At 30.7% G+C, this 25,692-nt stretch overlaps 1 protein-coding gene across 1 annotated transcript in view; it reads left to right on the top strand.

Moving 5' to 3' along the window:
* Positions 1–25,692, top strand: part of LOC132952602 (uncharacterized) — an 88,358-nt gene that overhangs the window by 48,209 nt on the left and 14,457 nt on the right. The gene's annotated exons all lie outside the window — the stretch shown is intronic.

Raw genomic sequence — 25,692 nt, 5'->3', positions numbered from 1 at the left:
TATATTTTTAAATCATTTCTTGACAGTTATAAAAATTATATTATATATCTTACGGATGTACCGAATTGTTATTTGTACTAAATTGTGTCGTGAACCGTATAACAATAATAATATAAACGTTACATCTCACCAACGATTTACCTTCGCTAAAATAATTTCATTTGTGCGCATCGTTACGACCATGGTTAACCATATGGTTACAATTGTTGTTATTATTTTATTAATAATTATTATTATTCGGACGATAGGCCATACCGAACGATTTTGCGACGCGTGGTCGTTTCAGAAACCGTCATAACATTTCATAACTGCGCACAATACGTACCCTCGAATAATGGCACGGATTGCCCTGGCAATTATCGAGATACATAGTATGATTATGATTATGATTATTTTATATTGTGTTAAACCGTGTCCCTGAATAGTTTAATCGTATTATAACATGTATTAATTGAAACGTCCAAAACCGACAACATTACGAACATACTACACCGTCGGTGATTGGTAATTGTTATAAAATATGGTCCACAAAAATCCATCGGTTAGCCCCGCTCGAAATATGTGAAACAGTTTGAAAATATATTTTAATAACTATCACATGTCATCGTCAATGCCGCTGTAAACCGTTCATAACGACATCGTTATAATATTGTTACGATTACCTATAATATATTACACAATAATGATATATATTATTAAAACGTGTACACGGACTCTGACAAAAGTCATATTGTCATTATCTACTGACTAAAACTATGTACTAGCTTATTAGGTATAAACTCATATTTCGATTTTTGCCTCGGGGGCAAATCTAGTCGTGGCCAACATCATTAAGGCAAAACTGCAACGAGGAACAATAATAAATTATGAAAATAGTAGGATTTTATTACGATAATTAATTATTACTGATGCCAGCAAGTAGCAACTAGAGTTTTAAACAAAAATTAATTAGTAGCAAAGATTAGTTGCCATCAACGGAACACTATCGAGAACATCGTACCTATTCACAATTCGTTAAAATATGTTTTGTAGTTCAATGTGCTAAAGATCTTCATAAATGTGCAATAACAAATAAATAAAACTGTTTTTATGTAAATAAAAAATAAATCAAATAGCAGTATAAGATGTAACCATCTCAAAAATATATTTGTATTGTTGAACGTGAATATTATTATTATGACGTTATGTCTTACTATTTTATATCTTATATTATGATAAATTTATTCAATAATAATAAGTTTATGATTTTTTTTTAATTATTAAAATTCACATTACCACCATGAACATATCACAAAACAATTATATTTGTACAATAATATTAACTATTTTATTATTATTTATATGTAATATTACAAAAAAACTTGGTACCTATAATACCTACTGTGAAATATTTAAATAAATATGGTAGCTACGATTTTTTCCAAATTATGTTAGTCACAACTAGGTTTGTCCGGAGAAAATTTAAAATGTGACATTATGCATTATTTGTACCACGGACAATTTGAGTTTCTAAAATTTGCCTGATTTTTACTTTTTCAGGTAGCATGTACACATAACTTGGAAATAAATTATCATTGTTTGATAATATTTTACAATCAGTATTAAAAAATATAATATGCTTATATCGGTATTACATGACATGTATTTATGTTCTAGATAATAGTATGGTATAATGGTGAAACGAAATACAAATAAATAAATAATACGTTCATAATATAATATTATATATATATATGTTTCTACATAAATGTAATATATTATATAAACGTATGAAAAAAAACATGTAAATAATATGTATCGCGTAGTTTATAAATTCTAAGTTAGGTACTTTTTTACTAAAAAGTTTTATGCGCGATTTTTGTAATTTTCGTTATCGCTCGTTATCATACCTATGCAATCGCTAATGCCTAATGTTTAAAAAAATTCGAAAGTCGTAATTGGGAGAGCGGGGGTTAATATATTAATTGTTTACTTATAAGTAAAAAATTTAAATTAACATATTCATGTCAAAAAAAATTTAATATTTGATAAAATGTCAAGGGGGAAGGGGTAGAAAACCCTGATAGCCTTCTCGCATACGTGGCCGATACCTACGCTAAATTACAACGGTCGCAAACTTTAATATATTCATTTTTAATTCCTAAACATTTACATTAGTGTAACTAATACCTATTTATTAGGTACCTATTGAATTATAGACTGAATAGTGTATATCATCCAATATCATTAATGTTATAATGAAAATCGCTTGAATACTTCTGTTTTGGTTCCGTATTTAAGCCATCATTAGATTACAGATATTTTCTGAAATCGTCGTCTATGCAGTTTCGTTGCCAGGAATTTAGAAAGTTGGTGCCCTTATTTGTTTATATAATTTTATTATCTCTAAAAAGTATAGTAGCTGAGTCTTTCTAAAATATAATTTTCACCAAAAATGAGAATGGTCTTTATAGTTTAATAATATTACAGTTTAAATATGTCAATATATATGAGATTGCAAGGCAGGATTACAACTAATTTTAAATAGACAATTATGACATTTTGATTTTCCACAGAGAACATGTTGTTCTAACATAAAACCGCGGTCTTGAGCGTCTTGTAAACACGTATCCATTGATATAATATAAAAGGCATGAAATGCAGATTCAAATTTTTTTAGATTGCCCTTGATTATTAGTTGTGTTACTCCGAACTCGTAACAAACGGATTTCGTCGAGTAATAATATTCTGTAAATTATTATATATTATTAACATACGTATTGAACGACCAACAGTTTTTTTTATTTGAAATCAATTTGATCAATAACTCATGTATATAATAATATAAAATAATATACATTATACTGTCAGTATCAGTTACATTATCGTTGTTACTATCTATAATATAAGTAATTTGTAGTTTCACAACGTTTCGTACACCAAAATACCGAATCGTATAAATTACTGCGCGTACCTATATCGTTTAGAGTTATTGATATTTTATTTTGTGTTAACGACATGCGTATTTGCATATACATATATATTTACTTGGGCGGACCTGTACGTTCTTAGAGCATAATATATACAATCTAATACGGTAAATATAATATTATACATATACCTATACTATATAATATTATTGTACGGATAATAATAATAATAATATAATGTTTCTGTCCCCGCACCGTTCACAGCAAGCAACCGAATTGAATAAAGTCACGTGAATTCCTAAATTCCATGCTTTAACTACGATCGTCGCATAACTCATTTATACGACAACAAGATTACAATTTACAATCAATACTCGACGGATTTCGATCTCACCACAATGTGATTTGACATTTGAATTATAATATTATTATGCGGTATATAATCAGGCCCGGCTTAAGGGGCAGGGGACATAGGCCCACGCCTAGGGCGGCACTCAAGCAGCACTTTGGTAAGAGGGCGGCATTTTCAAAATACTGATAATATTATATTGTTAGGGGTGGCAAATATAAAACCTATAATAAATTGGTTCCGGCCGATCGCGATTACTCGGTCCATTATATTATCATGATGATCGTTACACATATTTTTTGGTTTTCCGATAATATTTAATGAATAGAACCGTTTGATAAACCTTTTCGTTCGTAAATATTATGTTATAATATTATTTCATACCTTGTTATGCTGGAGGTCGCTCATCGTTTGTCCACAGGAATCCGCCGATCTTGTGCATCGTCGTTTAACCAGGTGCAACTAATAATAAGGCTTATCACAAAAATACGAGTTTTGGTCCTAGACCCTGGCTGGCTAGCCGGTGACCACGATTTGTGACACAACCGAGGAAAAACACTGGACATTATTAATAATATGTTCCGTTGAGTAACCGGTATATTATCTTAAATCGTGGACCGAGAGAACCGCGTCATCTAGTCCACGGTTTTGGTTTAGGCGTCCTCGAAAATATATCATGGAACAGAAAAAAAAAACAAGAGAAAAAAAATGTCCAGGTACACCACATCGGAAAATTCGACGGTACCTACGCTGCTCTGAAGTCAACACGCGTATACAGAATATTATATTGTATTCGCTGTAATAATATCGGTCGGTCAGAGGATAAAATTCAACCGACAACTTTTGATGTTCCGGTCCATTAAACTTCCGAGCAAAAGTTTTCGGGCAAAAGAATGCCTCGGCAAATACGTCCGTTCCCGTGAAATTATTACACCGCTCCGCTGTGCAACACGTTGTTGTACCGCTCGTGATTTTATATTATTACGATCGCTCGTGGTTGTTGTTCATACAAAACGTATATACCCATACAATAATATCGTATTATAGACCCGACTTCTGTTATTTTACAACGATAAAATATTAAAACCTAAAAGGATTGTCGTACTTACATGTTATTATGTTAGGTACATGCACAAATCAGTGTAACATCGATGTGTCCATTCGTTTGTAATTTTTTTTTTATTTCCATGCACATCGTACTGCAAGGCGTGTCCATATTTTGTAATCCAACAAAACGTATTGCTGTTATTACCCATACATTTTAGCAGTCCATAAATTCAAATAAAATATTTGATTTTAATTCATCTTCTCTCCGATAAACCGTCACTCCTCTGCAAATCGGATTTTTTTCAAGTATATCTAATTTATTGCTAAATGTTCAACGTTTGTAACCATTGTATATCTTTGTACCTATCACTCATGTGTCAACCTATAAATTCCTCTTAAATACTACTGAATTTTCTTAAGTTTGTTAAATGTTATATCACATAACAGCGCATACACGTAAATACAAACATAATAATAATGTCACAGTAAATAGTTATCAAAGTTAGGGTAGGGGCGTTATTTTATTTATTGCCTACATATTCAGTCTGACTGACGTTGATATAAACTTTGTAGAGTATTTTAACAGTAACAATTGATGAACCAACGTCTCGTTTTAATTCAATCCTTCTTATTTCGAAAATTAGGAAAACCGTAAAAGAAACTATATACAATGTTTTTGGTTGTGATATTATTGTAACAATACGGTTTGTTCAATACGCTAGTAAAAAAATATTATAAAACAATACCTAATTATTATCGTGTCATATATCTATCAAATAAACTACAAAATTCAACACTATTAAAAATTTAGCATAAATAGGTATTGGTAAATGGAGTATAAATGCATAATACTGTTAATATTAAACACAGTGTATGCAGTTTGTAAGCTCTCACTCAGTCAGAAAATACTACTACTTGTCATTATCGATACCTATATCTAAGATGTTCCGAAATCAAAACTTTAGGTGTACGAATAGTGTACGTAGCTTCTAATCGTGAACCATGATTGTGCCATTCGTGCCCTCCCCCAAGAAAGTTTATAGATAGGTATGCATATCTATTTTATTTTTTATTTCACTACCTAGCGTTTTAAATTTATGTGTAAAATCGTTCTGAGAATAAGCCGCCGCTATAATAGTATTCCCGATTGCACTCGAGCTGGAATCGTTCCAAACTGGCAGTCGAATCGTCAGTTTTTCATTTTCGCAATATCAACGAGAAAAATATCGAACATTCGTAGGTAATATCGTTGGATTATATTACATTTTGTTTATTAAAATTATTATTATTATTTTTTCACGTTTCTCATATACCATCTCGCGGACGACATGTTTTTTCTATACCATATATATATATAATATGTATACTATATTCACTCGTACAATATCGATTGCGCGCGTTCATTATGTAAGTACAAGAATTTATACGCATACGCATAGGTATGGGTATACAACGCGTGTGTACACTTAAGCATAATATAACATGGAAGATATCGAAAAACTAAAACGCATTTTTCTCCGTACGAAACGTTCGCAATTTGTATCGCACCGGCAACATAGTAGGTATGCGCGATTGCAACTGCGACAGTCGTATTATAATAAAGAGTCGTATTAAACCCACTCGCGTGTTTTAATGGTTTTTCTCTTGCAGGACGAGACAACAAATTGCACCGTTTATTTAATTTAACTATTTAATAAAGTCTGACCGTGCAGTTACAGGTACAAACCGAGGCGATCAATTTACACGGTTACACTAATTTCGTAATTCAATTTTTGTATTTTTGAAAAACATACTACGTAATATTATTAATCAACAAATTTGACTTTAACTATTTTTAACGTGGTGATTTTCAATTATTACTTTTTTTTTTTACAGTCACAACTGATTATACCGTTATTATAATTAAATAATACAAACATATTATTATTATTAAATTATAATTAAACTAATTATATTATTTAATTACAATTAAATATAATACAATACAATACAATTTATCTTTTATTATTACCTATTAGTGTTTTGTAAGCTTCACCGTTTGGCTACTTACTTACTTAAACTATTTTTTTTTTTTAATATTAACCCGTGGCAACTATTTAGGCCATTGGGTGGTTTTTAACTGTGGAAAAGGATACTGTAGGTTTTTGTAATCACGTGTGTTTTTAGTTCGGCAGAATTTTCAAGTGGGCACCCGTAGGTATCTGCTATGCCCGAGGGGGGGGGGGGGATGGCGGTCTCTCTCTCCAGACATCGTGACTGTCTCAAGAGAAGTGCCGCCCGAGATCGCGGTTCGAACCAGCGACGGTGCGCGTCGCAACCGACGCTTCAGTCCGCTCGGCCACTCTACAATATATTATAGTATTATAATAGACATTAAGGATGATATACTGAAATTAATTTAGTTATTAACACTAATTTGATTTTAATGTATCAAACATCTAAACCAGACTAAATACATTAAAATATGTAAGTACCATGATACTCCATAATCAAATATCTAGTATCTACTATTACGAGTAGTATCGTGATACTCATTTTTGAGTACCTTGCCCATCCCCATCTGCAGTTATCAAATTACGGTTTAAGTACACATGGCCATTTTGATTTTTGGACTGTAATAAGTGGTATTATTTGCTAAATTTAAAACGATTTGTGTCTTATAGTAATTTATACGCTTATCATACGAATTTACCCGAACAGTCCGACCCTAAATTATATGCGTACGTAATCGTTTTGGGCTTGTACTTACTACGATTTTATTGTTATATTTTTTTTGTTGTTTTTAATGCGTACCTCTTAAGTATATAATAATAATATATAGAGAGGGTTACTGCCGTTAGTTATTTACAATTCGTATTGTAGTTATTATTCCATGTCCGTGCTACAGCCGTCTCGCAGAGGTCTACTGCTATTTAAAACTTAAAAATTAATGCGAGCTTTTGTGTGGTCCAAGAAATGAAAAGAAATAAAAAAGCGTAGGTACCAGCTAAATGTACACTGCGAAATAATAATAAAACAATATTTATTTTCTACTTGTCGATTGCGGCGTAATTTACGCAGGAAAAAAAACATTAAGGTATAGGTAATAAAGATAAATTGATTATTATTTTCATTTACAAAAAGCAAAAACGCACAAGTCAAAATATATTAATAACTCCTTGTACACGTTTTGTTAATAATTTAGTTTTTCCATTATCATAGTGTAAAACGTGTTTTGAAGTTCTCCAACTACCAAGTGTATATAAAATAAAAAAATATATGTGCCAGCTATAATAGGCGTTGTGTAAATAATATTATGAATCATAATTTATGATATTATCGCTGTATAGGATACAACTCGCTGCAGGTTAAAAACCGAATTTTATAATAACACAGAAGAAACTTACGATTGTAGTAAATAATGTTTATGAGGGAGTTTTCGGAAAGTGGCATCCATTAATAATTTAGAATTTGAATTATTAAAACTTATACGTTTTACGTTTATATATTTGTGAATCTTATCTACGTGTTTTTTATCCATAATATTATTATCCATTATTACGCGTACCTACTTATTAATTTATAGTTTGAATACTATACACCCATAGGTACCTATAGTAACAATACATTCGTACATAATATTATTATGTAACGGGACAGTATTACTTAAAAGGAGGAGCACACTCAAAGATCGTGCCTGTTAAAAGTTCCGGTTTCTATAAAACGTCCCTTATTTACGTATCTAAAAGTTAAATATTTCACTGTAATTATATATATTACATGTGTTTTTTTTAAACAAGGTAAGTAAACAATACCAATATTTCGGTCAAAAAAATGTTTCAACTGAAATCACAAAAATAAAATTCACAAAACGAATTCTAAATCGTGAGTTATTGGTTTTGAATGTGTGCATTATATTGTATATCAAAGATTTAATAAAATATAATTGAACATTAGACTATTAATTACTCGATATTAAGGTATATTATATCAAATTAAGCGTTAATATTAAATTAAGATTCAAACATTTTTAGATAAACCTCGTAGCTCATATTTTTGAATTCAGTATTCTCACGAACATTATCCGACCAATTGACTCCTGTACGCGAATCAACGCATAGATACTAAAACTAAAACCCAGCAAAACCATTCGGGCGAGAAATCAGGAAATCGAGGATCCCGGAATCCGACACAAATTCGGTGAACGAAAAGCCGCGAACATGATATGAAAATAACCCCGTCTAAGAGCTACTAAGAAGCGACCCACTCGATGATCTTGCTTAAGTCACATTTCCCGGAACGACAGAGATCCCTCACCGTTGCTGTAAGCAATCCATAATATACATACTTAATCGTTGTAGATAGCGTCGTAGGAACGTCAGACTATCACGGCCGACAGCCTGTGACAATCGCCCGCAATGGCCGCCTTGGCTCCATCAGCTGACACTACCCACCCCTCTCTCCCCCGATATTTTATTTTACGTCTAACTTAGTCGGCAAAATAACGTACACGAGAAAGAAGTATCGCAAAATATATACATGCTGTTGAAACAGAGCTGTATATTGAAGTAAAATAATAAGTAATTACCTCTGTATCACCAATATCCGATAGAGTTCGGAGACATCTTGTATTTGTGCACGTTTTTTTTTTTTAGGTTGGTAATTTGAATTGCGTGGTAGCATGTATACTCCAATTTTTCTTAGTGCTATAAGTATCGAGCTCAAAATAAATTAATATTCAATACATTAACATTTTTGACTTTTGTTGAAAATCGTATAGTTAAATTTAAAAAAAAATGTAATTGCATTTGTTAAGACATTATTTTTTTTAGCATTTTTCATCGCAAATATTGTCGGGATGGACCTCATATATTTTATATGCATACTTTTGAACAACCTGTGCAATAAGTCCGGAAACCCAGCCATTTCACTATCGCTGCAGCGTTGCGTAGTTATTTCAATCGTGTTTGCAGATAAATATCTATTAATTATGAAATATATCACTCACTCGAAGAGTTCTAAAATATTATTTTCTACTATTATGCTTAAATATATACATATATATATATAGGTATATTTACTTTACCACTATACACATAAACATAACATTATATGATTTCTGACACACGCAAAGTAAACATTAACGGATATTATATAATATTATTTATACCTAATAAATATAGTTACGTTTTATTATTTACCCACCTCCTAAGGTTCTACAATATATATTATATATACAGAGTGATTCTCCAAGCATGGTCGCCTTTTTTTTTTTTTTAACAGACATATAGTTTTGGGCTGGGTACATTTTTTTTTATTTTCTGATTTTTTACAACACTTTGTTCATCACCATAGAAATGAATAAAATGTAAAATTACCTAAATCCTACAAGGTATATAAGATACAATTAATGGCTACTTATTAATACATATTTATGATTCATACATCTTCTTCAAAGTGGAAAATATCGAGAAGCGTGCTACATTTGTCATTTGGTATTTTTAAAAATAAATTTATTCAAATTATGATCTTTTGAATTGTGAAGGATCATATTTCCAAATATTTAGACCTTTAATAATATTTAAGGAATGTCCAAATACAAAGTCCTTTTTTTCCAAATGGGCACTAACCTTTTTTACTGTATGCTATTGAGCAGATTTTTTTGTTAGAAATATCGATATCAATCGAAATTTGAACAAGTAGTTTCTGAGTTGTCGATATGTATTTAGGTGCTTACTGCTTTGTATAATAGTTCTTAAAAATAATTTACAAAAACATAAAATATATTATACAATAAAAATTGTATTTATAATAGATACCGGGTACCTGGTACTTACTCGAACAGTTTTACAAATAATACAATATTGATAGATTAGTCTTAATTATTACTATACCTTGTAAACCCATTATCATAGAACCATAATATTATACATACTTAGGTAGAAAAGTACCAGTTCAAATTTAGATTTAGATCTACATTTCAAAAACTAATCGAACTAACAATAATTAGCAGAAAAAGTGATATTTTCATATTAAAAATGAAGTTGGTATCGCAATAGGACAGTCCTAAAATGGTATAAAAATCAAAATGTCTGAAAATACCTACCTATGTCTTTTGATTTTATATGATTTAGACATTTTCAATTTTCATTGGCACCAGGCGCCTTAGAGATTAATGTTAGTATGCTCGGTGAATTATCCTATATAATATATGCAATTTGAATAAGCAGAATAATTTACCAATTAGTGCATTTAAAAAAACCATCAACATTTAAGTAGGTACCTACTATACAACGTCTGTTGGTAAAAAAAAATGTAATATGCATTTTGAGTATACCTACTGACAGGTCGTGGTATCTTTTATACCATAATAAAATGACTATTGTAAGTAGTGTGTGTATAACACGAGTACTTAAATAGCATAATAATACTGGTATACACGTGTTTATCAGGACGTGCCTATGCCGTGCGTATATTCGACTATACGTACCTATATTACAATGTAATATTATATACGTATTATACGCATACTATTATACCTACATAGTAGACAAATATAAAACCATATTTCACTCATTACGAATTAATACGAATAAAACGAATAACGTGATTCCGTCGAAATAATTTATGATGGTTGACGAAAACGGGGGGAAAAAAATGTCACAACCACCTTGCGGCACTCCCCACCACTCACACCGACGCTGCGCCACCAATCCATCAGCACGGCGTACGTAATTCGCGGGCTATAATAATATTTAATGACGGGTCAAGACGATCAATGTTTTGTACTTCGATTTATTATTAATAATAATAATAATAATAATACATGTAATAGGTATAGAGTATATACCTATACCTACGGCGGCGTGTTCTTGACACCAGTTGTTGCAATGCGAATAACTAAATAATGCACAGTGCGCACAACCACCGCTCGGCCGGCCATAATATTATATTTTATAACGTATTATTGTTGTATATAGTACAAAGTTATTCATAAATAACTGTGCGTGTGATTGACACGTCCTGTCGGTCGCGTTCTGACAGAGTGTTACCTACCTACGCTTGCGTTTTGTGTACGACAGGCTCGCGAGTTTTCTTCGTAGACATATCGAAGTACCCCACTATATGATATACCTAACGTTTTTGAAATGTTTGTCACAGGCGACGGTACGACGGGTGCCTTGTATGTACCTACACGTTATATTTTTGCGTCTATATTGCACTGTGCACCAAACAGAGCGCCCCGAGACGCGTATGCATACGTGTACCAGTACTATTATATACAACAATATTTACTCTTTTGAGAGTCGACCGGAAATTGAAATAAATAATTTTTTTATATAATACATTATGCAGTTTGATAATGATGATGATTACGATGGCGATAATAATAACGATACGTACGGATATAATATTATATGTACCACCACCTGTATGTGTGTTGGATGTTTTTATAATACTATATTTTATTATTATAATAATATAGACAGCACGGTTTGATCTTTTTTCTCTCTCAAATGCTCACGAAATGAAAATAATATATACATATACCTATACGTTTTTTAGGATGTTTACGCTTGAAGACATCAGCCGCTGACGGATATTAATTGCCTTCACCTTTGCAGTAAATGATAATAAGATTATGAATAATCATCGTAATATAATAATAAGAAAATGAGCAGAAGAAGACCTTTTTTTTTTATGAGTGGTGGGGGGATTCAAATAAAAATGTCCCAGTTATGAATAGTAGGCACTTAATATATTTGACAAAGACTGATGTCGGATCATTAGGACAAAAGAGTGTATAAAAAAAAATATATATGAATGAAAGACAAGAGAAAAATATTATGCATAGTGTTTTTTATTTTCTTGAAGAAAACACTTAAAATTGCACCTATTAAACGGACTGAAGTTTCAATACTTTAACGGCAACTTTCACTTGTACACATATAAATATAACAACTATAGTTTTCCCAGTTTTTAAATTTTACAACATATTTTATGCAAAAAGTTTACACTGGAAACCAAGACGATACTGTATTTTTTTAATGTAATGTTTCGAGCGTTTCGACCGTTGTTTTAGGATTTTATTTTTATTTAGTCGCGTATTATACACTTTTTTGTATTAGGCACTGCGTATTTCACATGCATTTTGAACGAAAAAAAACATAATCAAAATAAATTAACAACTTCTGGTTTACTATTTCTTGTACATTTTTTTTCTTACTTTTAGGTCTTTACATTTGAGAGTCTGAAATCTAAATAATTCAAAATAGATGAAAATAATTATAAAATTCTCAAGGACTGTGTTAAAACATTTTTATTCCGATACAAAAATATCATACACGCATATGCAGGTTATAAATTTATAAGTTTACGGTTAACGTTTGACATTATAAAAAATACCAAAAATATTTTTTTCTTCACATATTTTTAAATATTTAATTATAGTGGCTTTTATTTAAAATTAGATGTACCTAACTCAAACATTTGAATTTTGGATCGTTTTTAAATAATATGAAGATTGACGTTTCGTGTGCGATGTGGGCGTCAGCTATAGTAATACAAGATATTAATGGCATGTATAATGTTGTGACTATAAGTTGTAAATCACAATAAATTATAAATAAATAGGCTAACAAACGAATTATTGTCGAAATATAAAAATCGTTATCACGCAGTTTTGAATGATTAAAATATGTAAAAAATAAGTATATGCCACTGTTTTTTTTTACCAACTAAAACTCATACCATAATACATTTTTCTTTTTAGTAAGTATTACTATTACATAAATTATAATATATAATAATATTCTACGGCCTTACGGGATAGTATGATATTTTTAATATTAATCTTGACAAATAATGGCTAAACAGTCAATTCAATGTATATTGTTACCATGTAATATAAAACAGACCACAGCGTGACATAACTCATAATGAAAGGTGTAGGTACCTATAGCCATATGATATACTGTTCGTTTAGACATTATATTATTATAGTGTAGACAACGCACCGTTTATACTTACTGATTTCATTAAATTTGTTACATAGAACATTATGAACGTATTACCTGATGGCTAGTACAAATTACACGGTAACAATATATTATATATGAGCCGCCCCGTAGAGTTTCAAAATAAATAAATAAACACTTGACTGCAAAGGTTGGCCGAGGAAAATTATTTAACCTATTTTATGTTGCAAACCGTTTTATCAGAATCAAAAATTAGTTCACACTATTCGAACAATTCGGTGAATTTACTTACACGGCGCGTGTACCTATGCTATGATGTACCTACCTATATATACGTTTGGAAAAAAAGGTTTACTTAGCCACGAGAAAGGGTCGTGCCTACCGGATTTGGGTAGCAATAAAATAAATTAACGAAAGAATAACACGTAAATAATTATCAAAATTACTTAGGCATCCGAACGTCACGACACGACATTATATCTTACGCGATTAACGGATTGTGCTATTGGGTTTTAAATTGAATCACGCTGCTGCAGATACCTTCAACGTATTCATATGAAAGGAGAACATTTTATATTTTATTATTATTATTATTATCACTATGTCTTGTAAAATTGTCGCTTACATTATCTCCGATGATGTGTTCGGAATTGTACAGCAGTCTTATTTAACATTATTTCAAGTGGGGAAAAAAATGTGGCTATGAATACGAATTCACCTGCCATCGGGAAGAATAACGATGACTACTCCACAAAAATGTTCACGTTTCATTACGATGTTCATTTGACTGCTGACGCTGCGATTTATCTCTCAAAAAATAATACCTACAAGATGGTATAATATAAAATTATGTACGTGGTACATATTATAATATAAGAAACGGTGTTAGGGTTTAATCACTATACATTCACCATACCGACGAGTCGATTCAAACCACGCGTTAACAGTCGAAAATCAAAGAAAATATAATTATCGTGTCGTTCGTACAGCGAACGCGTTTATCGACCGTCGGATAGAAGAGAGCACAAAATCGCTCAATATTTCAGTTAAATTGTATTTTTATTTTACTTTTTATTAATATCGTAAAGTAAGTACATTAAACGCGTTTGATCATTGTTCGGATAGTTATTGTTTATTGTTGGATATTGAACTCGACCCAACAGTTTACAAGCTTTGCTTTTCGGTTGAGTTTTTCAACTCAACTTTTTGTTAGATAGGTACTATATAATATAATGTATGATATTATATTATATTATTTTATTTTATCGCAAAAATAAAGATAAAGAATACCTAATATGTATTTACTACGTAATAATATATTATTAAATACGTCGCGAGACGGTTACGGTTAGCCAGTTGTACAGTCGGAGACACCTTAATATTATATACCACGACTGGTTTCATTTCTAACCACTCGTCATAATATAATATTATATACGAGTATACGACGTATATTGTCATTAGTGCGACTATACTAATATATGGTGTGGCGTAGGTTATATTATTATTTAGGGTGCCAGTGGCAGTTTTACGGGGCAGCCAATGGGTGGATCACCCCCACGGCCCCACTCTTGTCATGTGCGTAAATATGGAGTAACTCAAATATTCATATCAAAACATAAAACGTCCATTATAAATACATTTTTTTTTTCATATGTAATTATTATAGTGTGTATAGGTAGCACATCAACGGAAAAAAGTGCGATGAGTAAAATATTTTCCCCTCACCCCCTCTTGGTACTTGTCAACAACAGTCCCTGTAGGGTGCTTAGTACCTACTTGGGATTTAAAATTTAGTGGTTCCAAATATTTCTTCGTATCATATTTTTTGTGCAGGTATGTAACAATCAAAAAAAAAAAAAGCTATAATCTATTGGATTTATTTAATTTAGGTTTATCAAAGAAAATGTGGGACCAACATAAAAGAAAACCTTATAGGTTAAGGGTAGTTCTAAGGAAACCTTTTCAACCAAACGTAGAATAAAAAATTTGCTAAGATAATCTTAGAACAATGTTTTTCCGAGAAAATCGGCTTAGGAATATCAAATCTTTCATAATACTGCCGATAGATATATTGAAAATACAATTATTATAGTCAATTACTTCTTGATTACAGTTATCTACCTAACATTAAATTGAAAAATGTATTTTTTAGAAAATTTTTAATACAATATTTGAGTACCTAAGAGTTGGTATGATACAATAGTATGAAGTAATATTATATCCCATCAAAGTTTAAAAGGTACAGTTTTAGCGCTTTTGTCAATTTTATTTTCTTGTTGAATTTGTAAGGGTGTTTTTTATGATCATATTTTTACAGTTTTCGGGATTAATACGATTTAGCGACAATATTCTCCAACAACATAATTTGCTGTCATAAAATATATGATGCGTATTACGTATTAGGTATATTATATAAAGTGTTCCGTTTACTCAAAAATACAGAACAAGGAGATTTCCATTAAGAATTTAAAACTTTCTTTTCCAAAACAGAATATAAAATAAAACCCTTTTAAATCCTTAATAATCTTTGTGCTTATCGGAACACACACACGGAGTTATAATCTATTATTATTAATTGTTGATTGGAAATTGCTTTACCATATTTGCTACAAAGAGTTTTACCGTATTATAGTCGAAAACTGTTTTCTATTTAGTATTTTTGAAACACATTTTTGAATAGTGTAATTTTGTTCATAATGTGTCAGAGATCCGCAATATTATTAAACTTAAAATTATTGTTTTTTTTTCAAAGTTGATGAATAAAGTTTACGCACAGAATATTTAAAAGGTTAAATAATATTACCTTCCGCTACCCAAGTAATCACATAGGCATATTATAAATTATTATATGCATTTTAAGTCGGTATACGGTCATACAGGTATAGGATAGGATAGCCGCGTGTTTGAGGACGAGTAGGTACCTAGTATTAAATAATATTATGTCCTGCATGGCTTACAGGCGGGGGTGTTCGAGGACAAATTCAGACAGAATGCACCCTAAACTGTTAAACATGTCAGCGTATTTAGTGCAAGATGATTCCCAGGAAACCTGTTGTCGAGCGACAATAATTTTTAAAAAAAATAGCATATATTATCGACACGTACATGTGTCGGGCGGGCCGCGTAATCAAACAAAAGGCGTGCACTATTGTGTTATATTTCTGCAATAACGATACAATATTATATAGAATTTCAATACGCTATTGTTTCCATCGGTGTTGTGTATATTGGCGTAGATGATATTATATATTGATATTATTATTTCGGATGAAGTGTGTCCGCTGCAGTTATCTTCGTAGGGAGCATCGTTATACTATGTTAAGTGTCAGCGTAAAATAAATATTTTTTTTCCGTCGTAATACTTTTTCTCCTTAGTTGTATATACCACGTGCAAGCTTTGACGGTCTTGCGCTTTTCCGATTACGCTCAGCAGGTAAGTACCAACACGGTTACAGTCAGAAACGTCATAAATGATAACGTTTATACGTCTTCTTTTAATGTTTGTTTCTCTGAAATAATAAGTGTTGTTGAACTATCTACGGTACGACACAATATTAGGTGTTTATTGTCGTACCCACGCCAAGAATGACGGTATTTTATTTTATAATTATATTATAATATAGCTGTCGAAGGGGGATATCTCTTTGATGTCTGAGCAAACGTGTATACATAGGTATATGCACGTAAATGATATATTTTAACAATAACAATAATAACAATAATGATAAATAATATTAATAATCGTCGGGAGACTTTTGGTGAGCTTCGGATGAAATATCGTTTGCCGGTGTCAAAGGGATACGCGTGTAGGTACCTATACCTAACCTACCTATACACTATTGGAAAATCAATAAGTCACGATTCTTTTTTGATACGCAAATGACCCCGTTCAAAAGCACCGCTTTCTTCGGAGAGATATATACCTTTATTCCGTCCATATTTCTTTTATTTTCACTCACATAAATATCCCCGTTCGCGTCGATCTCCCTTCATTTCCTATTCACTATTCTTGCGCGCTTGGCCATCTTTTATACCGGATTAGGAATCATACGTAAAGGATGGCGCTTATATATATATAGGCACGACACGTGCAACGGTGATCAGAACGTTAATAATTCAAAATAATCGTACCCGGCCGATTGCGCCGCATATATAGGTACTACCCGTATCCAAGAGTAGATAATAAATGAGCAACAGTGCGCAATGCGTACTATACATGGTAATAGATATATGCATGCAGTGGGTATGTCAAGTGTGCGAGGTAAGGTGTATATTGTACCTACGATGTAATGGCGGGGAGGAGGATTTCAATTTTGTAAAATTTGTCCGACCTCGTCATCTTTGCTCGCGGAAAAACGCACACATTTCCGGAATGATATTATCATTATCATCATCGTAACCAATCGCCTAGGCCAAGCGTATCGCGTACGACCACCGACGACAATGGCGGAATAAAACGATTAATTGTCGCGTATTTATTCGTGTAATTATCGTGATGTACAATAATATTATCATAACGACGAAAGCCGTCGTTGAACTCTTTGCGGTTCACACTGTTTAGGTTTAAAAATATGCTCAACGCGTGCAAATAACGAGTGTTGTAACAATACTAGTGAGTTACACACGCAAGTCGTTATATACTTTGCAGAGAGATACGTATAATATAGGTTGGGTTAGGTACTATCTTCAAAAATATCAATTTTCGTACGTTTTATTATACACCGAATTTGTCTGTGCCCACGAAAGAAAAACCACAATACAACGAGACAATTACTGTCGAGACGAAAAGTTATAATTTGTGACAAAAAAACAAGGAAAAGTCTTAAAATGCGATTCGACCGTCGTGGTATGATCCGAAAACCGACGAATAGTTTGTAAATGTACTAGACAGAATAAGAGAGACATTTCGATTGAACAAGTCGACAACAAACTACTGAAAAAATAATTCTTAAAATCTCCTTAAAATCGTTTTTGAATAACTTTTATCTGGAAGTAAGCAAACTATAACCGTTCAATACAAAAAATGATGCAATAATATTTTTAACACATTGTTTAACACCACTTTGGTCATAACTCATACAAGTGTCAACCTACCAAATAATATGTCTAATGCGGTAATACTGACATTTCAAAATGCACTGCACAACTATAATGACTGTAAAGCGACATCGTAAAGACGTGTACCTATACACCACCTCATAATATGATTTCAATAACTTATATAATATAATAATATTATGCTTTGAACATTAAACAATCCGCAAACAATAGGATCTATATATAGGTACCTACAGACTGTTTATATAGCTGATGCCGCTTAGTATTCGCTTTGACTTCGGTGCGTATACATATTACATATTATGTGCTGTGTATAAAACAACGGCGGTATCATTTTGCGGTACGTATACCTATGCATTCAGTCATTTATTCCGAAGAACCTAATATTATAAATAAATTATTCTGCACACAGAAGCTGGTTTTCAAAGTTGTAGTGTTATCGCGTTTATCCTTTGTAGTCGAACCTATAATATAATATATATACCTACAAGACACACACATGATATATATATATATATATTGTATTAGTATATTTTTCAATAACGTGTGACTCTATATACGTTTGCGAACCTATCTTTTCTCTCTATTTTTATTTCTCTGCATCCCGCGAAACCAGGTCGAATGCCACCGAAACGTGTCCAATGTAATAACAATATTATTATAATATTATCATACTATACAAATATGTTTGGATGCAGTTCACGATAATATAATATTAATATTACAGTTTCAAATCGTCATTAACCGATTAACGTTTAGGGATAGTATTAAGATTTTTATTGCCATATTATTAAGGCAATATTCAACTAATTTAATATTTATTATATTAGCTGTAAAATATTCCATTCTGCTTAATAGCATTTTGATGAGATTCGCTCTTGAAAGATATAGCAATATTGTTGATAAAGTTCAATGCGATATTAATTAATACTTGTGTTTAGTACGAAACTTTTAATGGTGATTATATTCGAAATATAGACGTAATATTGTAAAGAAGTTTAGTGTTAATATCAGTTAACAAGTACTAATGTGTTATAGAATTTATTATTTTTTTCTAACAAACATAATTTCGAGATTATAACTTTATACTTACCTGCTTATAGGTGCATAGAAGACTACAGAAAAAGGTCCATTTAATCGGATTAAATATAATTTCCACAGTTTGGTGTTTTTACATAACAAAATGCATGTTTAATATTATATAAATAAAAGTGGACACACAATTTACAAAAAAAATATTTTTATATACCTAGGTAGCAATATAACAAATTGTAGGTACTGCCGTTTATTTTTTTGTTCGTGTTTTAATAGTACCATATCATTATGATTTTCTGATATTTTTAAAGAAGGATAACTTTAAGGTAAAGGGAATAAACAAATTGCTGATACCCTTTCCATTTTTTATACGTAGTTATACGTACATTTAAAAAAAAAACTTATAAAGTTCAAGACTTGTAATTCAAGGAAATAAAAATTATTTCGAGGACGAATGTAGTTTTTTAAAATTATTATGTTGTTTTCATAACGTCTACATATTTTTCTCCGTAAATAACTCGTTTTTAATACAATATTATGAAGTTTACTTATTTTATTTATTTTCCCATAGGAAACCGTATGGAAAAATCTATCCACCTGCAGTATATTATATTTTTCACGATAAAACATTATTATTATTATTATTATTATTATTATGTATCATACCAATTGAAATTTGTTGGTTGTATATTTTTATGAAACTTAAGTTCTACCTATATGCATTGGCTACATCTGTTTCTTGTTACGAGGGGCAATAGAAAATTACGCATTTGTCTTACACCACACTGCTACTGCAGACGTGCCAAATAAATATCTGTAACCATCTTTTTAAAATTATTATTATTATTTTTTCGAACAACCAAACATTATAATAATATAATAATGGGTACTCTATTTTTAGTGCACGGTGAAAAAAAAATTGAATGAAATTCGACGTCGAACTCAGTAACCGTGAAACGGATAATTCGATTTTAAATGCATACTACAAACAAGAAAATTATAATAAAATTGAGTGCAGTATAACAGTCGCACGAGTTCAAAAAAGTCATAATTTAGTTGACACTGCAAAGCATTTTTGGCGTAACTAGGAGTTATTATTTTTCTGGGGTAGGGCGGCAGGCGGAAGATAAGACAATACATTTATTTTTATTTATTGTAAATTAACGTATATGGGCAATGGAATTGAAGCCATTTTATTGTTTGCCCCTCAAATAATTCATCAGTTTATACTAATATATAAAGCTGTAGAGTTCGTTTGTTTGTTTGAAGGCACTAATCGCAGGAACTACTATTTCGAATTGAAAAATTATTTTCATGTTGGATACTCCATTCATCGAGAAAGGCTATAGGCTATATAACACCACGCTACGACAAATGAATAGAAGCCTGGAGGAGTGATTTTTTCTATATATATATTAGTACAGATATAAATGAATGTTTGTGTGAAGATAAGACCTCTGTGAAGAATATAGGCTAATTTAAAAAGTTTTAAATTTGGTTTTTTTTTTACTTTTTTACTTTTTAAAAGGGGTAAATTTTCAAAACAATTTCGGAAAAGTGTAATATTTTTGAAATATTTTTTTTACAAAAGGGCCGATTTGTAAATAGCTTATTTTTGGAAAGGGTTATCTAAAAAGGGTTACTATTTTGTTAAAAGGATTACAATTTTCCCAGAAGGTTATAAAAAAATCACAAAATTTTTAAAAAGTATCAAATTTTAAGAGGCTTAAATTTTAGATTTTTACTTTATAATTTTTAAAAAGGGTTAAATTTATTTATTTTTGCTTTTTTTTCATCAAATTTATACCAAGTAAAAACGGCAAACTTGGTATAACTTTGATAGAGTTAATTCATACACTTGCGTACAAACAGCACGGGGTCCGCGATCTACTGCAGGTAGATTGCCTACCTGGTAATATACTGCTGCGAATCAGAATTTTTATTCCGGGCATCAGAAAAGTTAAGATAAATTTAGAACATCATACACCGAATATTAAATAACACATTGAACAAAGTTTCAGTCATATAAAAGTTTGTACATTTAACGGGCAACGATGCGAACGGGATCAGCTAGTAATAAATATATACACTTAAATACTTAAAAGAGGTTCTTGTAGATTGTAAAATTGGCGAAAACATAATATCAAGTTAGTAATTATTGTATTACCTATAATATGTGTATAACTTAAGTGTATCTATACGCAAAGATGGGCATTAGTTGGTTAAACATTTAATTTTTGTTTAAGATTTCACGCATAACATGTTAGTTCATTCTCAAATTAACTAACATGACTTACCTGGTTAAACTAATTTCGGTTGTGATTATTTTGTTTTTATTTCGGTTAATTTGAAAAAAATAACAGTTACCCGTTGAATTAAAACATATTTATAAAAATCTAAAACTGTGGTTAAAACTACAAAATAATTAATATTTTTATTTATTCATGCGACATATTTGTCTTTAATGTAAAACGCCAGAGGGCAGCTACCACCCAGCCACAAAAAACCGTAGGGACAAGAAACTGAACTAGGTTTCATGGCACTGCCCAAAAACTTAAAACTATTTTATATTACATTGCGTTGTAGTATATAATATACTATAATGTTATAATGCCATCACTACCGCCTTGCGTCGTGGGTCAAGTTGTTTATAACTCAACGAATCCATCTGTATAATCTGTATAATAATAATAATAATAATAATAATAATAATATTACGAACTAGTCTATGTGCCTAATTGTGGTCTTCAAACCGTATCATAATATTATTAATATAATATGATCGCATTGCGCCATACATCGTCGCCTGCAATTATCGAATATTATGTACATAGTCTGAGTGGACCCACATGGGTTCGAGGACCACTTTCGGGTTTAGGCGCAGTGTTGTGTACCTACCCGAACTGCGCCTCGCGGGTTACGACAGGATTATGTGGACACCGCTTCGACACGGAACGGATAAAAATCCTCTCACCGGGGAAATCTCGTAGACAAACAACGCGTAAATAAAACAATAGGGTTTTACCTAATAAAGTAAATTGAAAACGATTCGTTATTTGTTTTGACGTCGTGCACAACGGTCGTAGTTGTATGGTTGCGGTATACCCGCCGCCGTATATTATTACAATATTATTATATGAGTATCGCAGCCGGTGTGATATTAAATTATGCAGAGTGAACCACCGAGCGGCTGATCCTCAATTTTTTAGTTTTTTTTTATTTTACTTACATAACATAATAATATGTATTACGAGTTTTATGTGAATTCCGATTTTAAAAAGGTTCGAGGTTACTTGATCGATCTAAGTGTAGTTAGCAAACACTCAAAATTGTTACACCGTTTATGCGATAAGTGTCCTGAGGCGATTACAAACTTATATTTTTCAAATGATAGCACCAGCCTTTTTTATTGTAAATTAGATGATTTTTTTAGTAATTTTCGATGTAACTGCCTATCCGAATAAGTTTTGGAGCGAGTAGTTTTCGGTTTATTAAAATGTATATACTAAGCAGTAAGCATAGCATTCCTTAAAAATGGATTTACAGAAATATAAAATATCTTTAGATGTAATATTGAATTTAGTAATTAATAATTATTACGCTCAGTGATCGGCTTAAAAGTTTACAGGAAAAATAGTGATACTTATTTGAAATAAATAAGTTATTGGCAACAACAAATTATAGTTTGCATAAATTCATTATCAAAAGCTACAACCGGGATGACTATGCTTGGCGAATCACTCTGTATAATATTATGTGAACAAGTCGCACGTATCGAGACGCGGTGTTTCGTAAAACAGAAAGCGTATGTGTTTCGTACCTCACGGCGTATATTTCTTTAAAACCCACAATATTCTTTCGTGCTCGGTACCTACATATTATAGACAGTTTAAACTTATAGGGTTTTAGTGGCGAAAAAAAATGGACGTTCCGAATACTTTGTAGATTAATTTTTTACCCGTGCGCGCCATTATAATAATAAAAAAAAAAAATGTTTTGAAAAAATATGCTACAGTAATAATAATAATAATAATTGACAGGTGCTTAATTTTTAATTAAAACGAAAAAAGTGTCTTTTATAAAGCGTTTGACGTACCTAATACATCATATAATACCTATGTGCGTTATTCGATAACGCTGATTTTAAATAATTATCGCGTACGCTGTTCAGTATCAAATAAAACCGTGTTCAAATATTATTGTGTCAACTAATATAAGTATTTGAATTATTATTTTAGTCGTGTAAAGTTTTAATGATGATTCACTGCACTGATTATATAATGTGATCTGTTGTATCTTATGGGATAATTATACAAACTGAAAAATTATTAATTATACACCGAAAACACTGATTACACGAGGTTAAAAAATTAATGAATGAAAATAAAATTCTGCAGAAATCGTATAGACCTGTGCGAACTCAAGACTTGGTGGAGTATGAGCAGAGACGTAAAAATGCATAACTAGAAATGTGGCAAAATAGTACAAATATTAGAATGCGTTCCTTAAGTCGACGGCTCAATGGAAATGGAAACTGCAAGGCATAACTGTTGTGAAAGGAAGAGCATGGAGGATGCGTGTAAAATGCATTTATGGCCTGTATTATAGCACTGGTAGTAATAATAATAATAATAATAATAATAGTAAAAAAAAACTGGAAAAAAAGAAAACTGAAATTGTTGTAATTTACTGTTCAAGTATTGACATAAACTGTAATATTATGCGGTTTTTTTTTTAAATATGATATATTTATGAGTACTTACAACAAGTTATGTAGGTGTTTTTATATTTTTCTCTGTTCCGTAGAGGGTCCTTGTTTAATTGTCTTACAGTTGAATCAAAACAGCTTGGCACTTATCTTATGTTTATGTGATAGTATAATTTTAAACAGGTAACTCGTTTTTAAAATAAGTTATTACAATGTATGAGTATTTAAATAGGTACCTACTCATATATTAAAGAAGTTAGGTATACCATATGAGTTAAAACGGTACAAATAAAAAAAAAAGTTTTAATATTTTAATATAACTTACCAAGTAGAAATTACATGAGTTTTTTATGTACATTCTGTATATTATATTCATATTTAACTTATAATAATTATTTGTATGAAATTAATAATTTTGTTTGAAATATAGTTTCAATGAAACATAATATATTACTATATTATTATTAAACAGAATGTATTGAACTATACAATGTTGTGGTTATAGTTTAAAACGAATAAAACGCTTTGTGTTAAATAAACAATTTATTGACCGTTGAATTTAAGACATGACTTTGTAAATATGTTTTTACATTTTTAATTATAGCTGTAATTGCCATATATTATTTTATATTTGTTTATAATTATATGATATTATCAAGTTTATACCAAAAATAAAAGAATGGTCAGTGCGTTATTAAAACTATTTATTATCAAGAGTAAACACATTTTAATTTCAGCCCATGTACTAATAATTATAATATAAACCACGATATGAGATACTAAAATATTTATATTTATTTTACGCTTCAGTCAATAATATTGAAATATGCTTTTATATGAAAAAACGGAATGCAATTGTATTAATAACATACATTTTCACCCTGAAAATTTAATAAAATATAAAGTTGTATAGGTAGGTATTAAAATGCTATTATACTATTCTACGTTTAATCATATTATAAAGCTATAAACAACATGGTTTAAATATTTGTGTTGAAAAATAAAAACAACAATAGAGCAAATTAATTCCTATATTAATTAAAATGTTTAACACAAATATAGACAATAGATAGGTAGGTACTTTACAGTTTAAAATGTCTCTGTTGGCCAGAATTATAATTATTAGGTATGTATTTGTTTTTGATAAATTTTAAATTTAAATTTCCACAGAAATGTAATTACAACGGCATATTATAATTTCCGAGCATCAACCGTATGAATTTGCCATTGTTTCCAATACTTATCGGAATATCTCATAATTCACTCGGATATCAAATTTTAATGGGCGTTTAATACTTTACTAACTCCGCTTAAAATTGAATCACAATTTAACATTTTATCTAAAAATTAAACTCAAACACACTAAATTATGTGAACTAAGCTATATCATATAACAAGTTCTCGACGTCATATTATTTATATTTTATTTAATAATAATAATATATTAGCGGTTAGACGGCGTCCCGCATAGGCAATGTAGGTGCTTTACCGAGTAGAATAATATTTTAAAACGTTCCAAATACGAAATGAATTTATAATATTAATATTTTGATGTATATTTTTTTTGTTTTAGTTAGTTTTCATTTCGTAATTTGGAGCAGTTATCAAATCAAGTGGTATTAAACT

Source organism: Metopolophium dirhodum, chromosome 9, assembly GCF_019925205.1.
Source record: "Metopolophium dirhodum isolate CAU chromosome 9, ASM1992520v1, whole genome shotgun sequence".
Taxonomy (NCBI): Eukaryota; Metazoa; Arthropoda; class Insecta; order Hemiptera; family Aphididae; genus Metopolophium; species Metopolophium dirhodum.
This window is presented reverse-complemented; position numbering and strand designations above follow the sequence as displayed.